General features: G+C 40.3%; 1 long non-coding RNA gene across 1 annotated transcript in view; it reads right to left on the reverse strand.

Moving 5' to 3' along the window:
• The window catches only part of LOC127382621 (uncharacterized), a 60,492-nt gene that overhangs the window by 28,843 nt on the left and 11,404 nt on the right, over positions 1 to 20,245 (reverse strand). Inside the window, exon 2 of the long non-coding RNA XR_007889006.1 lies at positions 10,577 to 10,679. This is a non-coding gene — a long non-coding RNA (uncharacterized LOC127382621). The remainder of the gene's footprint in view (positions 1 to 10,576; positions 10,680 to 20,245) is intronic.

The following is a 20,245-nucleotide window of genomic DNA, read 5'->3' on the forward strand; positions in this document are numbered from 1 at the left end:
CACCGTAGACAGTAACTAACATTCAGATAAATGGAGTTGGCGCCTGCAAGATTTATGATATACTTCTGTGCTTAGCAATGTTTAATCAGGGAGTTAAAATATTACAGTGTAAAATCCTTTACAAGCATGCACAAACAGAGAACTACCATTAGAGGCTTGGCAGACGTACTCGGTGTCAAATAGTACCTCCAGACACTCTCAAAACACAAAGAGGAATATTCAAAGCAACTACTAACTGACTAGCATTATTTAAGAACCACGTCAGAGCTCATTTTTTTAGGGGGACTTGCTTTTGAAGTGACAGAATGATAGGCAGGGACAAGTGGGCTTGTCTGCAGAGCCCATCAAGCTGAAAGAAGTTGGGGTGGGTGGAAAGCTTGGCAGTGGGGGGGGAAGGGAGGTGAATTTTGGTCGAAAAGGTGGTAGATGCCTGTCACAGAGCTTAGTGTGTTTGGATAAGACAGGCTAGCATGTGGGGGGATCAGCATGAAGCATCACACCTGGAGGAAAAGACAACTAGCTCCAGCCTCAGTGCCATAAGCCTGGCTCCACAAAGTCTAGCCAACATCTGGAATGGATATCAAGAGACACAGTGCAGCCCTGACTGGCGCTCTACTCTACCTTTGTACTTTTCACTGCAAATTGAAAAGCAAAACAGACATCAAGGATATATTTATATAACTGTCTTCAAACTGCATTTTCTACTCCCATCTGCTGCACATGATAAGTTTCAAGTGTTTTCTAATAAAAAAAGGATTTTTTTTAATTTTTTTTTTTACTCCTTATTCAGTATACAGACTAACTTTTTTTATTATTATTATTCACAGTTCTAAAGGAACAGTAAATATTTTACAGGCAGAGGAAGTGTCAGCACTGCAAGCCTTTCAGCTATGGACATTATTTAACCATGCTGGCTATTAAGCCAAATGTGACAGGGCGTGAGTTCGTGCACGTGCAGATGCCTACATTTGCCTGAGAGTGTAAATGAGCCCGCTCGTGTGCGTTTGGATGTGCATATGTGCTTTGGAGAAGAACATTCCTGAGAGTTTTTCACTTGACTTTCACATCACGTTGTTGTTATGCCTTTCAAAGGGGGAGGGCAGCCCTGTATGTACAAACAGGAGACCCTGTGTTAGACCACTCTTCAGGAGGGATACACCCAAAGAATGTAGCCACCATATCGGACAGGCTCTGTTTTTTCTCTCTGCTCTCCAGTTACATAGCTGATGACCAGATCAGCCTTCTAGTCAGGCTGATTAATTATTAGGAAAAAAACCAGCATGAGAAATGGTTACATTTGACCCTCTGACCATAGGGCACCAAAACAGGCCTGGCCATACATGGCTTTCAGCAGAGGTGTAGGGAACATGGCCTGTTGTGCTCCTTAGCAGTAGCCAGTTCAACTCAGGTATTACAAAATAAATCTGGACCACACGGGCAAAGGCATGTATGAGTAGCTGTGTTCATGAACAGTTATCTGAGGGAGTCTACTTCAACCCATGAGAGACTGTAGGAACCAGAGATACTCATTCAGCCCTAAGAAGTATCTCCCCTTCAGTACAGGAGGATCTATAGGGATTAGTGAGTCTGATCCCTACCTACCTCATTTATGGGAATAAATTAGGGATAGCTGCATTTTTTGGCGTTATACAGGTATAAAATGTTCAGAAAAATGCTCTTTGAGTCCAGTGGTGAAAAGTTTCAAAGACACTAATAACAGGAATAACAGTCTATAGAAACTGGCTTGAACATCAAGACTGATATTTGCTATTACTTGTTGCTCTCATGAGAAAGGAGAATCATACTGGAAAAATCCCCCATTTCTCTCCTTCATATATTAAATTACTATTTTCAGCTTTTTTAGTACTGTGAACAGGAGATGGGGATGTAAAACCTACGATTCTGTTGTGACTGCACCAATTCATCTTATAAACCTAAAGAATTAGTAACATCTCTATCTACTGCTTTGTAAAATACACGTAATTCACTCATTACAGGGAGAACAGGAGGCTTAAATAGTGTTCCTAATTAAGATAATCCTGAATTTTGTGTTGAAAAGTTATTGCTGTGTTATAGCTATTCAGTGAAGCAGAAATATTTTTCTTCTGCGGCATGGGAAACGTTACCTTTATTCCATAAGACATCCTTTGAGGAAAAAAGGTTTTCTTTTTCAAAAAATCTTTTATTTTAGTGAGAAAAATATTTCTTATGTGAATCCCCTCCCCATCATTCCTAATCAGCTCTACTTTTAATATGCTTCAGCTGTCTCAATGAAAAAGCCCAGTAGAACAACAACTACTATATTTATAGCATAGTAAGAATTGTGAGACCCCACAAATTTCAAAAGAGCTAAGAGATGTTCTTAGCCAAACTTTCTAAAGTAATAGCAAAATTAGTGCAATCTGAAAAGTGGACCATTTTGTTGTATCTATTGAAAATCATGATGTGGTAGCTAATGAAATATATTTGTCCTCTTCCATAATATGCAGGCAAATACAACTATCTGGATTCTATCTGCTGCTGTGTTAAGATCAATTATTTTGTTAGGTAATTGGGGTGGTGAGTGGTGGTTTTCAATTTAGGTTGTATCTTCATTGAACCTCCCAAGTTTTATTTGGAAAAAAAAGGGTGTTTATTTGGAAAAAAAATAGGATCTGTGAAGTGAAACTCACAGTGTTGGTAAAGCTGGTGAGAAATCACAAAAAGGAGAAGCTTTTTCTTTGGCTGAAACCAGTCACTCTGTATGAACCAAGCAAATTTCACAGGCAAAAAAAAAAAATAAAAATGTATATATATATATATATATATATATAAATAAAAATTGGTCTCCTTGTTCTGAAAATATGGTTTTCCTTTGAAATATCACTGGCAAATTCAGGCACCTTCCCAACGTAATTTTAGAATTTACTACTTCTGAAGCTATGATCCCAAAAGTAGCATAAGACAAAAGATTTGCATATGCCTTTAATATAGAAACTCTGTGGAAAGTTTAGGCCAGTGTTTGGAGATAAAGAAGGAAGAGCTTTCTTCTTTCCATATCTAGACCATTTCACAGCAGTTCTTGAGATATGCTTTACCATGCATAGCCATTCAAAATAAAATAAGAGTCTGCTTTCTGGAGAGCGGGACATTTCTTGTTGCCATTTAACAGAAGGGATCATAGATCAAAGGAAAAGCTGCCAGGTGGGTCAGAGAGAAACACCAGCATTTCCTGACTCCCCTCGCTTGTTTATAGATAAACACAAGATAGCTACAAAAGTAACAATCTAATGTGTTTGCAAGAGTGAGAAGGAAATAGAATTGAGCAAATCTGAAGAAACAGGAGTATATTTCTGAATGTTGCATTTTTTTAGTTTATTTAATAATAGATGTTTCTATAGTTGTCTTTGTATTTGTATTGTCGCATTTGTTAAATCTGGATGGAAGCAGTTATTCTCTGCAGAAAATCTAAAGAAACCAGAAGATCATCTGTACATAGTTTTTAGTGAGAGGAACAGTCTGCAGCAGACCATGGTGCCAGGTCATCTCATACTACATAGAAAATAAAGAAAATGAGCACTGTAGAGTTAGACATCACATGCTGAAAGGCACTGTCTGTAAATTCAGTATCAAGATTACACTAAAGTCCTAAAATATGCTGAGTGAGGTTCAGTTTCTGAGCTTGTTCCTCCCTCACATTTCATGTGGTATATTTCTCAAGCAGGGAAACTGCTCATTCTCTCTGTTTACCAGTATCTGCCTGATAAAGTAGAACTGAAAACACTGTGTTGTACTGGAACGTGCAGAAATTCAGAGTTCATAACAATTGCTTGCTACAAAAATAAAGGAAGGTCTCTCCTATGAAATCTATGAACTCGAAACAGGGATACAGAACTAGTCATTGCCAATAACTTTAACTTCATTTATCTATATTTGGCAAAAATTGTGCTGCAGCTGGAGATGAAATGCTGAGCTAAATAACTGCAGCGACGTGAGCTCCAAAACAGCAATTACTAAGCTGTTCTGCCTTGTGTAAGAATTTACTTTTATTTATTATATTTAAAGCAACTCTCTAGCTATGTACAGTACAACAAGAACTGCCTGATCAAATAATGCCTGATTGCAAGGCATCTCACTGCCACTGTCAATATAGTTAAGTGTCTAGCAAGGCGAACATGTCTTTCATGAAGACAGAATAAAGCAGCGTGCATAGTAGTAGTTTTACCATTCTTCATACCTTTTTATTGTTTCTAATTGAAAGGAATCAGGCATTTTAAACCTAAACTCAGATTATCACAAATGCTGAATGTATTAGATTTATTTTTCCTATTATTAGAAAAGCTACTGACAGTTTTAAAAGGGGAACGCAATCCCTATTTACTGCTGTTGTGAAAACTGTAGTGGAAACCTCTACCTATAAGGGCTTGGTTGTTTAATCTTTCTTCATGGTTACGAGAACAAAAAAACCTTAGTATTAAACCTGTCGGAGGAACTGCTTACCAACATGATTTCTATCATCTACCCTTTCAAAAAAGAGGGCAAGAAAACTGGGGGTTTTCAGCAGTGTTATTTCTTCCTCCCTGGTGGATGACTGTTCTCAAGTATGAAGCCCAGGTATTGGAAGTGTGGGTGTTCTCCAGTACTATCTAACTTTACACGTCTGCTCCTACAGTGTAGCCTCACCATGGATTCTGTCTCAAGCACAAACAAGTGATACAAGAATATTGAACAATTTTCATCACGTATAAACAACTTCATCTAGGGAAGTGTTGACATTTCTGAGAAAGAAACAGAGAAAATGAAGTTACATACGAATATTCTGCTGGTTGCTCTAGAAAATGGATGTTGATGCCATAAATCTAGTGCATTCCCAAAAAGTAAAATGACAGAAATAATATCACAGTGCCAGAAAAGTTTACTAACTGCCTGGATTCCAATGGTGACATAATTTTTCCAAGATGACATAGTATTATTACTAGTATTCAGTCCCTGAAAGATTGGATTGTGTCCTTGCTTGCCATACTTCTAACTGTTTTGCTTTACTTCCACAAGCAGAAATCCTGATACAGAGCCTTCTCTCAGTTACTTGGTCATTCAGGAGCTTTTCAACCCAAACCAGCAAAAACTCTTAACTATCTTTGTCATTTTCTAGATGGCATGCAGCAGCACTTTTTTGGGACATACTGCCTTTCAGCAACTGGTTTCCAAATATTTAGAGCTAATGGAGCATTGCTGCCATTTAAATTAAACAAAATTACTCTTCATTCTTATACTCTAACTTCTAGTTTAAGGTAATACTGAAAATAATTCTTAATATAGTTCCAAATTTCATCTGCAGGTCACTTTCCATGACTCCACTAATTAACTGCTAGTTATTGATGAGTATGAAATTATTTATTATTGTACACAAAACTGGTAATATTTGTTCCTCATCATCTACATCCTGGAAACAGCTATATCAGAGGAAGCAGCCACGTAGATAACAGTAGGCCATACTGCTTAGTTTCTCACCAACTTCATATAAGGAGAAGCAATGTTAGATTTTTCTGTGCTTAGGGAGTACCAAACTGGCTGCTTATAACTTCTGGGATGTTTCTCTATTTATTTCAAGACACTGAAACCTCCTGGGAGAGGTAGGAGTGGGAGACTTGCTTCTTGTCACTTTCTCTCAAGTTCTGAGCCTGCCTTGTTTAATGGAATAAATTTTAGTCCAGCATTATGCATACAGATACATCTTTTGCTCAGATTTTGTGATTCCAGTCTAGATGTTGTCATTCCACCCTCTGCTAAACTGCTTGATTTCTTGGTGAAAAGGAAAGGAAAGCAAGGCAAAGCAAGCCAAGAAAAAAAGGAATATGTGTCCTGCATGAACCTTCAGAATTCTTGATGGAATTTGTCCACCTTTCACTACTGGATATAGCCTGTTGAAGTTTGACTTCTCTCTTTATTCATTTATGCATACTGTAAGTCACTTAAGCAGTTCCATGGGCACAATGTAGAAATATTTTGGTACATTCATTAACCTACAACTGCATCATGATCTACAAGCCATACTTGTTCTTATAGTAGTTGTAACTAAAGGAGATCTTTCAGAATGGAAACAAGAAATTGCTAAGCACATACATCTAGCAGTCATTTACATCTCTCGACCAGCTCTGTTGCACTGGCTGAGAAACTAATGCCAAACTCCCTCTTAACTTTCTGATGTTCCAGTGTAAGTAGATTGGTGATCAGCTGCTCTTCACAGCCAGGTTCTTACACCTTGAAGGAAATTAAAATCATGCCATGGTTTACTCTTCCTTTGCAGAGTCACTAAGAGATGACAGAGCTACACCTTTCAAGAGCCATCACTTTAAACTCAGCAAATTAAATGAGCTGAAGCATTCCAGCATTTTAAGTACCATCCCTGTTTTCTGTTTTTACATCAGAAAGCTCATATTTACATCAACTTTCTGCTAAAAGAGACTGCACACATACTTCCAGGGTAATCTAACTTGTACCAGAGGCTGCTAGAGATTAACTAATTGGGTGTTACTGATGTTGACACTCTGATATATGGCTCTCTGCTTCTACTTTAATTCCTTATGACCATCACACATGTTGAATGTTTTTTGGGCTGTGGTGCTTCAACATAACATGAAGCAGGAACTACTGCAACATATAATTTACAATGAAGAGTCTATGTTTTACTTTCACATATAACACACACAGAGAAATATTCCTTCTAAAGTAAAGCTTCCTTGTCCATTCAACATACATCACTAATCACCACCACTTAGGCATCTTAAAGAAAATGATGGACCATGCATCAGAAACACTGTCAGGGGAAATGACTGAAACTGAATACATCTGTACAAATTGTGAAGAAACTGCAGGACTGTTACACAAACAACAATAATGGCAGCCATATTTCTTTTCTAAAAATGGAATAATTCCCCTTCATTTACAACAGCTCAGTATGTATGCACCTCTGCAAGTCTTCAAACTAGTCTTTCTGAGTGATTCTGAGGTTCTCAGTCATGGTTCTGTTGTTTTGGAAAGATCAGCAGTTAGTCAAGCACATAACAATATACCAGTGTGACTAACTCCTTGTATTCAGCAGCATAATCACACTGAGGAATCTTCTCCTTCCTAACAAGCTTATTTTCTGTTTGAGGAAGATCTACATGTACACGCATCTCTGATTGTATTTACTCTTTGCTTTGAGATCTGCTTTCCATTATCCAATTCACTAACCTTTCTATCTTATAGTCCATTCTTAGCTATTAAATAGGAAAGATTATGGTGTTGAAACTTGTGTTGGTGTATATGATTACCATGGTAATGAAAACATTTGATATCTTCTTCTTCAAATTCCTGATATGTATTAGCTGCTCTTTGTCTGCAGTACTGTTTTCTTCCTCTTGCCTAGAGTGTCACCTCTTCTGTTGCCAGTTCCTCTGCAGTAGGCTGGACATAAAAGTCTATGTATGTCATCTCCACAACCAATCAGATAAAGATATAAGAAAACACTGAGCCTGCTAAAATATGGAGCTTCTTCTGGAGTGTTAAGCATTTCAGCTGAAAGCCAAGAGGTAAGATAAAGGCAGCCCTCAGTTTGTCCCACTCCTTCCTCAAGCAGACACTCTGCCCTCTTAGAGATGTGCAGCTTCCCATGGGACTCTGACATCTTAGTTTCCTAGGGTGCCTGCAGTGCAGGTAAATTACTGTCACAGCAGTAACGTAATTCCTATTTCCACACTCTTCTAATCTGCCTCTGCCTCATGTTCACTTTGGCTTTTTATGCTTATTTCAAGACAGTAATTCTTTCCTTTTAATGCCAGCTGAGGGCCAGACTCCACCAGCCTCTAATCTTATGGTTTATCATCTCTGTGAAGCCCATGATTTCTTTTGCTTATACCACAGAATTAACTTTTACCTGTTAAAAGAATGACTTGGCTTCATACACAAAAACATCCTGTATATTTCCACTAAGCACAGTGTATTGCTGCTGTTCTAGCATGGCTCTTTTATAAGGGCTACTCAGACACAAAGCAATGAGACACTTCATGTTGGGGGGGGGAAAAAAAAAAAAAAAAAAATCCAAGCAAGCTAAAGTGGTCTGTGCCTTTGACAAGGATGTGCATTATTTATACCTCACAACCTGCAATCATTTAAAAAGACCTGGCAAAATCATATGGGACATCACGAATTGTGGTTTCAGACAAGGAAATAACTGAGCAGCTCATATTCTTTGATGGCAAACCTTTTCTGAAGGGAAACTATGGCCCTAACCTTTCTAAACAAGAAAAAAAACCATGAAGAACAATTTATGAGGCTTATACTAATATGAAGACCTTCAATTTGTATTTCTTTGGTTGGTCTGTTGGGAATTTTTGTTTGTTATACAGATATTTTCTTTCTTTATAGAAAGTGCAATAGTGTTAGAAACAAAGGATACACTGTTGTTAGTAGATCTGGCCTGAATATCATGCAACTAGTGTTAGTTATTAGGTCAGAAATAAAACTTACCCTGTTATTAAATCCACATTCTAGCACAAATACTTTGCTAGTAAGAGAGCACATTTCCTCATATGGCAGACAGGAGCTGTGAAGAGGCTAATAACAGTGGAATCTCATTTATCCTAAAACATTGCATAAAACTGAAGTTGTAATTTTCCTCTGCCTTATTGATATGTTTTCCTTTAAATTCCCATGAGGAGACAGGTGAATCAAGAAAGCTTGAGAATGAAGATTAAGCAGATTTTCTCTCATACACTTCCAGTTAGGTGAAGCAGAGGGATAAAAAAAAAAACACAACAAAACAAAAGCACAGTTATTTTAACTGCAGTTGTTGGAGGAGAAGAAGGAAAAATTTGAGATGGTGCATCTTCATTGACAGACTATTAGTAACTTTTAGTGTGGAGAATAGTGCAATTATGGGACTGGCAAAATGGCTGAGATTAATTGATAAAGATTCATTAGAGAAGGAGGAAAATAGAAAGTAAAGGAATTAAAATCTTGGATAATCCAGGGCATTCCACTGAAGCCATCTGAGCCAGGTATGCAATTTAAAGTGCATAGTTTCCAGTTTTTTGTTTTGTGTATTTTCATACATCGCCTACTAAAGCAGCCATTACTAGCAATGCTATTGATGCTGTGGGCTGATTACACAGCAAATAAAGATCAGGTAAAATAATATACATAATTTGCCAAAAGACATAATTTCAGTAAGCCCAAAATTATTTCTGGATTTGCCCTGAACAAGTGTAATGAGGGTTTGACAGTTAGATGCTGATAGCGCTGCTATCTATCACTCTGGTTTCATACTCTTTTCCGGTAATTGCAGCTCTTCCTGAACACGAGACTGGTTCAGTCCTGTCCTTCACTGAACACAGTTCTGAACCAGTCATAACATAACCTGAAGGTGGTTCTTGCATTTTTCAAGTAAACATCTTAACAGATTGTCAATCAACCTAAACATTAGCTTCCTCCACCTGTTTCTGGTGGTGTTTCACAGTAACTGGTTATTCATCAATCCAGTGAGCAAATCATGGGTTAGCCTGCTGGTTAGGGTATTGCTCTCAGAAACATGACAAGTGGCTTCTCATCCTCCTCCACTGATTAAGTCACTTATGCAATTGAAACACCAATGTCTTAAGACATTTTTACCAGGATATCTCTACCAGATGTCTCACATTTTCTACTATGAGTAAAATGCCAGGATTCAGTCTTCATTAAAGAAAGGGGGGACCGTCTCCCACAGTGAATAAATGTTCAATGTTCAAGACAAAGTATGAGAGGAGGAAGAGGAATAAAAAGGAGGTAGTTATGGAAAGTGACTCTGTCTCAGGTCAAACAGACAACAGTGTGAAAAGTAGGCTTAAAATTCAACCTCCTAGCAGCCAGAACACAGCCTCAGTTACTAGACAGCCTTTCCTGCCCTCACTTCATTTGCTGCTGTTTTTCCTGACTTGCCAGAACACGTTGATCAAGCCAGTCCATGTCACCTGGCTTTAGAGACCAAACATGGGTTGACAAAGTGTCTCTGAGCAACATTTCTGGGCAGTGGACACCCCTCTTCCCCTCATTCTGGGACTGGTTCTGAGATGGTTGAGGTGAAACATCACCCCAGATTGCGTAGTATTTGGCTACGAAGTGGGGCCTAAGGTGATAAAACTAGACTGAAATTAATACATTTCAGATGCTTGAAGTAGACAAGAAGAGCCTCTCTGACCCAGTTGCTCTGTGCAGGACTACACCTATTTGCCTTACAGAGATATCATGACAAACACTGCAGATTGCAAAATCCTCAGGGGAAAAACAAACAAATAAATAAATAAGAATATTAATAAACATTTTCACCAGCTTTGCCGACACATTGAAATTCTGCTATGACTCTTCAGTTATTAACAAACCCGTGATATACTTTTAATGAAGCTTGAGTTAAAAATTGAGCTAAGCTCTTACAACACAGTAACCATCCCTAACAGCTGGCTTTTTTAAAGGCATCCAAGACAAAGAATAGGACATTTTTGAGTGATGCTGACCAAAAAGATGTGCCATCTCTTCATGAATAAGAGAAAGAGAAAAACACTCCACAACTGAGCATACTCACCAGCTGGAAGAGAGCGAAAGGCAGCAGGCAGGTGCAAAAGAGCCATTTTGGGGCTCTAGCTGGTTTTCTCTGTATTCCAAAGGACTGACACCAGAACAGCTTTCTGTGAAAAGAGACAAATGTAGACTTAGTCCAGAAGTGACTAGTCAATGAAAACGGACAGTATCCAAACTCCTGCATTTTTAAGGATTAGGCCCCTCACACACACGTACTGTTTTTCAATATGGTTCTCTGCAATAAAAACTGATTGTTTTCTGAACAGGATGCCAGCTGCTTCCTGTTCATGCTACTAATACATAACACTGCCATTGTATCAAATCAAGGGATCCTCACTCTGATCATCAGCCAGCAGAACAAATGCACTATATTAAGTAAATCCTCATAAAAGGCTACAGCTTCAACTGGTGTAATTCAGCCGAGTCACACTGACTTCAGCAACATTTTACTCCTACTTAGGACCTAATCTGCATTGGAATTTATCTTTCACATGATTAACCAATAACCTGTACACTTACACATAGAAAATACAGTTCTATAGGTTATGCACATAGTATGGATCCCATAGTTAGTCACACTTACTAGTTATGACCCCTCAGGAACATTTGCAACAAAAACATCCACAAACAGCACAAAGCTCCCTGTAGCCTGAGCTGAATATTGCTCTCCTTTGCCACAAAGAAGCATTCTCTGACCTTCTGCAACTCTTGCTGTGAGCATCCCCTTCCCTCCCAAGAGGCGATCTTCTCCAAGTCCTCCCCACTGCCTCTTGCTACATGACTCAAATCTGCTGTTACCATGGTTAATATTTTTGACTTGATTGGCACCACCAGTAATTGAACTGCAGTCTCTTGAGTGCAGCAAGCTCTATTCATTAGCCCCTATTGTGTTAGGACACTGCATCAACTCACATTATTTTTCTGTGTTAACAGAAAAAAATTCAGCCATGAATACAAAGTTATGTTGCCATACAAAATCATGCAGTTTTGCTCTTGGATTAATTTCCTGAAATAAAATATTGTACTTAAATTTTATTTATATCAAGAGCATCTTCATTTCGACTGCATAATATTATGAATATCTAAAACCTGAAATTGCTCAGTATCAGCTTTATAAGTGAAGTTTCAGTTTCATCACCAAATTAGCAAAATATTTGCAGTCTTCTTTCTCCTTTTTCCACTTTAGACATAGTTATACTTTATATAAAGTTGTTGATTTGAGTCTATTGTGACAGAATGCTATATAGGCAATGAAAAGAATCACATAACAGAAGGTTTCCTATATAAGGAACAGGGCAGATAAGCTTCAAACTGCAGCTTCCAACTGCTCATTTAGATCAAGATTTTATATATATAATATATCTTTTTAGTGGATAAGATGGCCCTATAGTATATGTAAGTGAATTAGATCACACAGAAATTACTTTATAAATCTTGGTAATTTTGAGCTGATAGGTTTACTAGAAGTAGCCAATATATGAGAAATATTTGGTACCCTGATCCCATAAAGCCTTCCACAAATTAGTAGACTCTGATATCAAGGAGATGGCCATACCAGCAAGATGTTCCAGACTGATCCTTTTGTTCATCTAACTGCATTTTTACTGCAATATATAACCTCCTGGTTTCATCTTTGCAAAAGTTGTCATGCTTTGTCTGTTTTATTCCTTTTTCCTTTCCCCTTTAGACAGACCCATTAGAGAGGCCTGAGAAATATTGGCCACAAAGATTTTCTTCCCATGGGGAAAAAAAAAAAAAAAAAGGCAAAAAAGTTAAAAGAAACACAGGTGCCCAAAGACAAAGTTCTGCTTTATGCCAGCCTGCCTTGCCATTGTGAGGTGAATCTTGGAAGACTAGGAGTTTGCAGAGCTTCAGGAATGCAAGTTTGTGAAAGGTGAATAGGAAGGAGAGCAAGAGGCACTGTAAGATGCTGACAGTGGACTAACTGTTTCTCATCATAGCTTACTATTAAGTGGAATAAGCTGTTGTTCATGCTCTCAGTGTAAGAGCAGTGCCAAGATTCTCACCTTTCCACAATTTCCACTCTGTGTTGGAAATGCAGTAATATATTCCCAGTATCTTCAGTTACCAGTTTCAGCTGAGTCCACTGCATTATGCAGGGTCAAATAAGTTTACAAGCAGTGAGGCAAGTCACAAAAAGTAGCACATGTTTTGGCAGAGACACGCTCTTACAACACAGAAGTGCAAGAGCAGCCCTGCGAGACATGGTCCTACCGGTGGTTCTGACTTGATTCAGCTCTGTCTGAGAGCTGTCCGTGCTTGGCACATCAGAAAAAAACAGTTGTGTTCCATTTCATAGAAATTATTCTTGAAGCATCCAAAACTGGTGTCACTGTGTGTTCAGATCCTCTTCCGTGACATGTAGATAACAACACTTCTCTTTCCCTTCATCATTGTAAAGCTCACTTAGAATGTGCATGATGTGGGTTTGATAGAGTAGCAGCTGCCAGAAGAAAGCCCATGGCACCATGACACCATTTCTTATCTGGTGTATGCCTGCTTCTGGGACAGCATATGAGAAGCACCATGAGTGACAAATCCAAAGAGACTTTGAAATGCAAAATTAACTAAACCTGCTTCACTCTGATCCAACTCATATTGATTCTCTGATGTCTAATATGCTAGTTGAGCTGACTTGTCATAGAATTCTGGAATGGTTTGTGTTAGAACAGACCTTAAAGATCATCTATTTCCTATCCCCCTCCCATGGGCAGAGGCACCTCCATCTATACCAGGTTGCTCAAAGTCCCATCCAATCTGGCCTTCAACACTTCCAGGAAGGTTACATTCACAACATTCCTGGGCAACCTGTTCCAGTGTCTCACCACCCTCACACTAAAGAATTTCTTACTAATCTTGCACATCTAAAGCTATTTTCTTTCAGTTTGAAACTGTTCCCCTTTATCTTATCACTACATGCCCTTGTAAAAGGTCCCTCCCCAGCTTTCCTGTAGACCCCCTTCAGGTACTAGAAAACTGCTATAAGGTCTCCCTGGAGCCTTCTTTTCTCCAGGCTGAATGATCCCAACTGTCTCAGCCTGTTCTCATAGGAGACATGCTCTAGCCCTCCTCTGGACTTGTTCCAAGAGTTCCATGTCCTTCTTATGTTGGGGGCTCCAGAGCTGGACACACTACTCCAGATGGGGTCACACGAGAGCAGAGGCGGATGATCACAACCCTCAAGCTGCTGGCCATGCTGCAGGTAATGCAGCCCAGACACAGATGGCTTTCTGGCCTTAAATCATACATTGCTGACTCATGTTGAGCTTCTCATCAACCAACACACCTAAGTCCTTCTCCTCAGGGCTGTTGTCAATCCATTTTCTGCCCAACCTGCAATTGTGCTTGGGATTGCCCTAACCCAAGTGCAGGATCTTGCACTTGACCCTAGAGAACTTCATTATGTTGGCAGGGGCCCACTTCTCAAGTCTGTCAAGGTTGCTCTGGATGGCATAATTTCCCTCCAGTTTGTCAACCACTGTTGACAAGCACTGAGGCTGCAATCAATCCCACTGTCCATGTTGCTGACAAAGATCTTAAAGAGCACTGGTCCCAGTACTGACCTTTGAGAACACCACTCATCACTGGTCTCCTTTTGGACACTGAGCTGTTGACCATCCAGCCATAGAGAGGTTCTTTTGAAACTCTTCATACCTTCTCAGATTTATCCTTAGGTTGTCCAAGAAATTTAAAGCCATTAGAGAGAGGACTGTCCAGCAGACAGTAACAAAATACTCATTTCTTAAGAAAACAAGGTTAAAAATAATTATTGATCATCTATCTCATCCAGCAATCTTTGTTCATGTCATTCAATAAATGAGACAGGTATCCTGTGGAAAACTATTCTGTGTGATCATGTAATTCTCCCAGCACATGTGCCAATAGGTATACCTGTAGGCATCAGAATAAGGTACATGGCTCTCAAGATACTGATGCATTCACACTTCTGATTGTCTCTCACAGCTGTAATTTGATTTAAGTTTAATCTTCCCTTGATTTACAGACACATTTCCAGAGCATGGATGCACATGCTCCTGTAGCTTCTTTCTGTTCTTCCACAGCCTCAGCACTATGTGGGATTTGTATCATTAAGTAGTCCCACAACTGGTCATCTCTGGCATGCATTAGCTATTTGTTTCACAATTTACACAGTCCTCTTCACTCTCCTGCTGGGACCATTGCAAGCAAGACTTATGTATGAGCAGACTGGTTATTTTCATGCCCATCAGCTTTCATTCTCTTTGTTGGCCAACATGTCTGCTACATAAATAATCATGGTTTAAGAATAGAGCTAAATTCTATTCCTCTGTTTGATATACTGGACTAACTGCAAATACTCCCAGCTCAGCTTTCTACAGCAGTTTTTAAACAGCACAAAAAACAGATGTGACTCAGAGAGGACACTCATGTAAATACAAAACCACATAATTTTAAGTACAATGTTAAGTCTCAGTAATTCGCACCCATTTGTACTTTATGCTTTGATGGCAACAACCCGGACCTGATAAATACTACTCTGTAAATTTGTATAAAATTGAGTATATTACAGCATCTTAAAATCATAGTCACAGTATAATAATAGAAGTGGTTGTTTCCCTTGAGCACAGTACATACATGCAGATTTTCTAAAGCACCTAAGGAATGTAGGTGCATAAGCACTACTGAAGGTCAGTGGTATTTCCATGGATAAATCCCTAAGGCATGCTGGAATTGGTCCCTTGCAACTACTGATTCAGGTATAAAATTCAGTTATTCATGTATACATTTTAATGTTCACCTTGGATAGAACAGGCAGCATTTGGACTCATCCTGCATCACACCTGCCTGCATACCTTTCCAGTGAGGCAACATGTGTCAGTCAAGTCATCCCTAATAGGAGAGAGAGCATCTGAGTGTGGCTGTGGCTGTTTATTTTTGTTATATTTGGTTCTATTCTCTTGCTTTATGTTCGGCATTTCTCATTCTCAAGCTAATTTTCTCCATGTGTGTTTTGATATACACAGTGTTTTTCTTCTTGGCCACACACTCTTTTCTCTCTGCATCACCAGACTGAATTCAGAACAGATTAGTGACATAGCTGCCTCCCTCTCCAAGCTGTATTTATGATGATGATGGCACTTTGATTAACTCCTTCTTGTTTTCTGACAGAACAGAAGTTAAATGCATTCATTAGCCAGACAGCTTCACTAGGAAAGTTTTTTGAGTTAGAAGTATGTCTATAGTAGCAGAACACTGTCAGGAGCAAAAAAAGTCATAGCCACACAACTCTACACCCCTTACAATTCTCTCCCCGTTCCCATCCAGATTTACTCTGCCTTCAATTCCCAACCACAGAAGCGGGATACCTATCTGGATGGTCTTGCTAAAGCCCCCAATCAGCAGTGACCATTACATTTGAACATCTCTATCCATTACAGCACAATACTCATCAGTGAAGGAGCAAATTCCTCATACACCATGAGGCAATATTATGTCTGCATTACCAAAAGAGAATGCTCCAGAGGCAAACATCAAGTGCTGGGGGGAGAAAGCATGGCAGAAGACTGCACATAAGGTCTTCTCCATGTGAGCCCCCAAGAGATGGCAGATGGGGATACAGCAAAGTGCTGCAGGTGGGCTTCACAGAGAGATGTACAGTGGTCAGCAGCCTCTTGGACACACTGCTCAGTGTTAAGCTTTGGGTTCCAGAGCAAGAAAATGGTCACCTTTTCCCTTCACAAATGTGAGGAATAAATGCAGTGAGTCCAAGTGTATGAGTACTGTTCACTGCACTGACACTGCATAGGCTTTGAAATAGTTTTATTTTAGTATTCAACCAAAAAAAAAATAAATTGAAAGCCATTTTGGTACAATATGATCTTAATGTTTATACCCAGACCTCTGAAGCCATGGGAGGATCGAAGCCTCAGTGTGTGTTTAGGCTCCTTCTCCACTGGAAAGCAGTGAGATTTAATTATTTTGTAGCTGGAAGATACATATCAGTCCCTATAGGAAACTGCAAGTAGTATTGCAAAAGATTAGCCTTATTTGGTTTTGTTTTCTTTTACACAGAGTAACATAGCTGCTGAATCATTATTAATAATTGTTTATGTTACAGTAATGCCTTAAGCAACCCTCCAGTACAAATACTAAAACGGATAAACCCTGAGACATAGCTCCAGCAGAGCAAGGGGGATTTTGTTTTCCCCAGACTCTGAGCCTCTTGCACCTGCAGTTGGGCTGCTCCCCAGGTTACAAAACCACACCCGTTTTGCAGGTCCTGAACTATGTGTGCTACGTGGGGTGCTGCTAAGCAAGTGGTGCTACCATCCTCTAGTCTGCTTCTGAAACCCAGTCACCTCTCAGATCTATAACTCCCCAAGAGATTTCTCAAGGAAAATAAAACAAGTCTGGCATGCACTCAGCTATGTTAGTCAATCTGAGTAATTCCCTAGCTTTGTTATCAAGCACCACACAGCTCCCACTCACCTCAGTAGGTGGGAACTGGCCCTGAGCATTGCCCAATCTATCAATATGATACATGAAGTCTGTCTGGAAGATAAACAAGGGGACATATTGCAGTGACATACGAACCCTTTTCAAGATGTGCATCGTAGGAGATAGACTGCATGATGAACATGTGCAGTATGCCTTTTCCAGCTCGTGCTTCTGAGCTGAACTGTGATGTCCTTGCTCAGGAAAAGGTGCATTTTATCCCACAGATAAAGCTGCCTTCCTTCTGGGTGGCATCTCAGAATTAATTTGTTCAGGGTACTTGACAAGTGTCTAGTGAGAAGAAATTTATAACCCTTTGCCTGATGAGATGTGTTGTCTTTCTGTTCGGGAAGAGGTAAAGAAGTACAATTCTGTTCAGAGATATCACAGAATCACAGAATCTTAGGGGTTGGAAGGGACCTCAAAAGATCATCCAGTCCAAACCCCTGTCAGAGGAGGATCACCCAGAGCACATCACACAGGACTGCATCCAGGCAGGTTTTGAATGTCTCCAGCAAAGGAGACTCCACAACCTCTCTGGGCAGACTGTTCCAGTGCTCTGTCACTCTCACAGTAAAGCAGCTTTTTCTGATGTTTACATGGAACCTCCTATGTTCCAGTTTGCACCTATTGCCCCTTGTCCTATCACTAGACATCACTGAAAAAAGCCTGGCTCTGTCCTCCTGACACTCGCTCTTAATGTATTTGTAAACTTTTATGAGGTCACCCTTCAGTCTCCTCTAAGCTAAAGAGACCCAGCTCCCTCAGCCTTTCCTCATAAGGGAGATGTTCCACTCCCTTAATCATCTTTGTGGCTCTGTGCTGGACTCTTTCAAGCAGTTCCCTGTCCTTCTTGAACTGAGAGGACCAGAACTGGACACAATATTCCAGATGTGGCCTCACCATGGCAGAATAGAGGGGGAGGAGAACCTCTCTTGACCTACTAACCACACCCTTTCTAATACACCCCAGGATGCCATTGGCCTTCTTGGCTACAAGTGCACATTGCTGGCTCATGGTCGTCCTCCTGTCTACTAGGACCCCCAGGTCCCTCTCTCCTACACTGCTCTCCAGCAGGTCAGCCCCCAACCTGTACTGCTACATGGGGTTGTTCTTCCCCAGCTGCAAGACTCTACACTTGCCCTTGTTGAATTTCATCAAGTTTCTCCCTGCCCAACTGTCCAGCCTGTCTAGGTCTTGCTGAATGGCAGCACAGCCTTCTGGTGTGTCAGCCACACCTCCCAGTTTAGTGTCATCAGCAAACTTGCTGAGGGCACACTGTGTTCCCTCATCCAGGTCACTGATGAAAATATTGAACAGCACCGGTCCCAGTACCGACCCCTGAGGGACTCCACTAGTCACAGACCTCCAACTAGATTTTGTCCCATTGACCACAACTCTCTGACTTCTTCCTTTCAACCAGTTCATGACCCACCTCACTACCTGACATCAAGAGCACACTTCTCCAGTTTTTCTACGAGGATGCTGTGGGAGACAGTGTCAAATGCTTTACTAAAATCAAGATGAACCACATCTACCGCTCTACCATCATCTATCCACCTAGTTACTTCCTCATAGAAGGCTATAATGTTGGTCAAAAATGACTTTCCCTTGGTAAAACCATGTTGACTGCTCTTAATGACCCCCTCATCCTCAATATGCCTAGAGATAGTGCCAAGAACAAGTTGTTCCATCACCTTTCCACGGACAGAGTTGAGGCTGACTGGTCTATATTTACCCGGGTCCTCCTTCTTGCCCTTCTTGTAGACTGGAGTGACATTTGCTATCCTCCAGTCCTCAGGCACCTCTCCTGTTGCCCACGACTTACCAAAGATGATGGAGAGTGGCTTAGCAATGACCTCTGCCAGTTCCCTCAGCACCCATGGGTGCAATCCATCCGGACCCATTGGTTTATGGATGTCCAGACTGCTTAACTGATCCCTAACCCAATCCTCATCTACCAAAGCAAACTCCTCCTTCATCCTGACTTTTTCTGGGGCTTTAGGCATCTGGGGCTCCTGGGGAGAGTCTGCAGCAGTAAAGAGAGAGGCAAAGCAGGCATTCAGTACCTCTGCCTTCTTTACATCCTGTCACCAGGGGACCCACCTCATTCAGCAGTGGGCCTATATTGCCTCTAGTGTTAGTTCTATCCGCAATGTGTTTGAAGAAGCCCTTTCTATTGTATTTGACCTCACTAGCAAGGTTTAGTTCCAAGGAGGCCTTAGCTTTCCTTATTGCCTCCCTACATCCTCTGACAACAGTCCTATACTCCTTGCAAGTGGCCAGCCCCTCCTTCCATGATCCATAGATTCTCTTTTTCCACTTGAGTTTGCCCAGCAGTTCCTTGTTTAACCATGTGGGTCTCCTGGCTCCCTTACTTGATTTCCTACCCATTGGGATGCTCTGATCCTGAGCTTGGAAGAAGTGGTCCTTGAATGTTGACCAATTATCTTGAGCCCCTTTACCATCTAGTACCCTGAAATGCGAAGGAAAAGGAGCAAGCCCTGTGGTGTAAAATGGCCCCTGACCCTTCCTGCCTCCTACCAAAGCTAATTGCAAAGGCTGTTTGAATCCACCTCCTTCCATGCTACCCCTCTAATTCACCATCACTTGACGATGAAAGAGCAACCAATACAGGATAATTAAGGCATTAGTAATAATATTATGACAAACAAGTCAGCAGTGATTCAACACCTCCAAACACAGAATGGCCAAAGTGTGCCCATCAGTGCACAGCTGCAGAACAACTCTGGACTTACTATCCTCAGGATAAAGTACGATGGTGGGACATCTCCAGAGGCCTGAAAGATACATAAAGAAAACCTTGTCTCTCCTAGTTGAACTGATCTAGGAACCTTTGCACTCCTTCCACTTTTGAAAAACTCCCTCTTCAAATGTAGCTGAAATTGGAGTTATTAAATCTGCATATACCTGGATTGCAGTATTGCTAAAACCAGTTTATCTAAAGAGAGTAATTTTTTAAATAACTTTTCAAATGATCTAGTCTTCTGTTGTCACTGGTATGTTGTCATATGCTCAAAATTCATTGCAAACATTGATGTTAAACTTGAGTCACCAGGCTGGATAAAACATGTTGACATGGGGAAGATATAGATTCACACAAAATGACCATTTTAATAAATATAGTATACAAATATACTAGTATATGGGTAATAGC

The sequence above is a fragment of the Apus apus genome, chromosome 3, assembly GCF_020740795.1.
Source record: "Apus apus isolate bApuApu2 chromosome 3, bApuApu2.pri.cur, whole genome shotgun sequence".
Classification (NCBI taxonomy): domain Eukaryota; kingdom Metazoa; phylum Chordata; class Aves; order Apodiformes; family Apodidae; genus Apus; species Apus apus.